Source organism: Bison bison, unplaced genomic scaffold, assembly GCF_000754665.1.
Source record: "Bison bison bison isolate TAMUID 2011002044 unplaced genomic scaffold, Bison_UMD1.0 scf7180017864340, whole genome shotgun sequence".
NCBI lineage: Eukaryota > Metazoa > Chordata > Mammalia > Artiodactyla > Bovidae > Bison > Bison bison.
In genome coordinates, this window is record NW_011494912.1 from 5318384 (window position 1) to 5320610 (window position 2227).

General features: G+C 54.3%; 1 protein-coding gene across 1 annotated transcript in view; it reads left to right on the forward strand.

The window, feature by feature from the left end:
• The window catches only part of SRRM3 (serine/arginine repetitive matrix 3), a 31203-nt gene that overhangs the window by 363 nt on the left and 28613 nt on the right, over positions 1-2227 (forward strand). The window lies entirely within an intron of this gene.

Below are 2227 nucleotides of genomic sequence, written 5' to 3' on the forward strand. Positions count from 1 at the left end.
GGAGGGACTCGAGGCGGGGCCAGGGCGGGGCCAGCGTTGGGATCCCGGAGCCTGAAAGGTCAGAATCTGAGCTATTGCAGGCCCAGTTGAACTTTCATTCATGTATTTCTTTATTCTACCAATAAGCTGTCTTGAACTCCTGCTCTATATAAAGTTCTCATCTGGGCTTAGAGTCACAGCAGCCAAGGAGACACAGCCCATGCCTTCGGGAAACATCCAGTCTGGTGTAGGAGAGGGGCATGTAAACGTTAATGACAACTCGAGGCCTCAGTTTTCCCATATGTAAAATGGGTGGTTCGAGCTGCCTGGTCTAAAGTTAGGTGCGGCAGCCAGGCAAGAACGCACAGCGGGCTCCTACTACGTGTGAGGGTGCCTGTGATTTCAGCAAGGGAATTCCAGCCAGCAGCCACATCCAGAAGCTTAGATTTCACCCTGTCTAGTTCGGAGAAGGCAATGGCACCTCACTCCAGTACTCTTGCCTGGAAAATCCCATGGACGGAGGAGCCTGGTAGGCTCCAGTCCATGGGGTTGCTAAGAGTCGGGAACGACTAAGCAACTTCACTTTGACTTTTCACTTTCATGCATTGGAGAAGGAAATGGCAACCCACTCCAGTGTTCTTGCCTGGAGAATCCCAGGGACGGTGGAGCCTGATGGGCTGCCGTCTATGGTGTTGCACAGAGTCGCACACGACTGAAGCAACTTAGCAGCAGCAGCAGCAGTTCAGAACCAGGGGCACACAAGTGGGCCAGATGCTGTGCTGGGCAACACTGGTCCCCAGAGCCGAACTGGAGTCACTTCCTCAAAGACCCCTCTCCCAACCCCTATTCCTTCCCCATCTCAGAAGGGAAACAGGCATGTTAACACCAACTCCACCATAAAATAGGTTAGAATCAGGATTATAGAGAGGACAGCAGGACAGGAAAGGGTCAAATGCTTCAGGAGCTCAGAGGGGAGATTCTGAGAGAAGACATTTGAATGGGCCTTGAAGGATGAGTAAGAGTTTGTCAGGCTGAGAAGGAAGGATTGTGCATCAGTCAGTAAGGATTTAGGGACCTCCCCTGAAAATCCAGTGGAGACGGGACAGCCATCATATGTGGAACTGGAGGCAAAAAAAAAAAAAAGAGAGAACAGAGTCATTCCCATCTCTACCGCTCCAAGGAAAACTGGATTTCCCAAGGCTCCTTTCTGCATCTGCCTGAGTACTTTGAAACTACTGGGCTTGCTGTTGAGGGAGTCAAAGTGGGGAGCAGGGCCTGCCTAACAGGCTGGCACTGTCAGTGAGCTGAGAAATCAGGAGGGCCAGTGCATTAGTGCCTGGAGCCACCTGGGAGCAGACCGCCTGTGTACAGCTGTCCTTCCAAACCACACCTTTGTCTGTTCATCCCCAAGAGGCAGCCAAGACAAGGCTCACTCGTCCCTGTGGAGCCCAGAAGACACTGAGGCTCAGACAGAGATTGTCACTGCCACCACAGGCCCTTAGGAAGGCAGGGCCAAGGCTGCCAGGCAGGGCGGCTTGTAAGAAAAGGGCACAGGAATTTGGTGTTCACCTCCAGCTGGAGACCAGGTCGGGGTGGGGAGGATCCCTGCAGAGAGGAATGGATGGGTGGAAAGCTGTTGGAGACAGACATAAAGGAGACTTCCAGCTGGTAATGAAAACAGGCTTGATGAGCTGTGGATGTGACCAAAGAAATGAGATCCCCGGGGGTTAGGATGGGGAGTGGAGTATCCTTATACAGAGAGAGTCCCAGACCTTAATTAAACCTGCAGATCCTGCTGAATTGAGAGACTCCAGGAGTGGAGGGAGTGTGGGCGGGTGGGCGTTGCTAGGGAACAGACGCCTGGGACAGATTAGAGCCAGCCTTCCGTGCTTCGTTCTAGGAAAATACCCCTTTCCCCACACAAGCCCCGCCCCTTCTCCCTCACAGAGCCCTGCCCACTTCCCCTCACAAGCCCCGCCCCCTTCCGCGCACAAAGCCCCGCCCCCCTCATGGGGCCCTGCCTCCTTCCTAAGCCCCACCCTCTTCACCTAACTTTCCCCATAGGAAAGCCCTCCTCTCCCCAACCTTTCAGAGAACTCCTAAGGGCCCTCACTCACGGCACCCCCTCCCCACAAGTCCCCTATCTCCCCCTGCCGTGGCAGGCTTATTATCTCAGGGGGGCAGCCTCAGGTGAAGGGGGATGGCACTTGACCGTGTCTAATCCCCTGGCATCAAAGGCACATTCCTC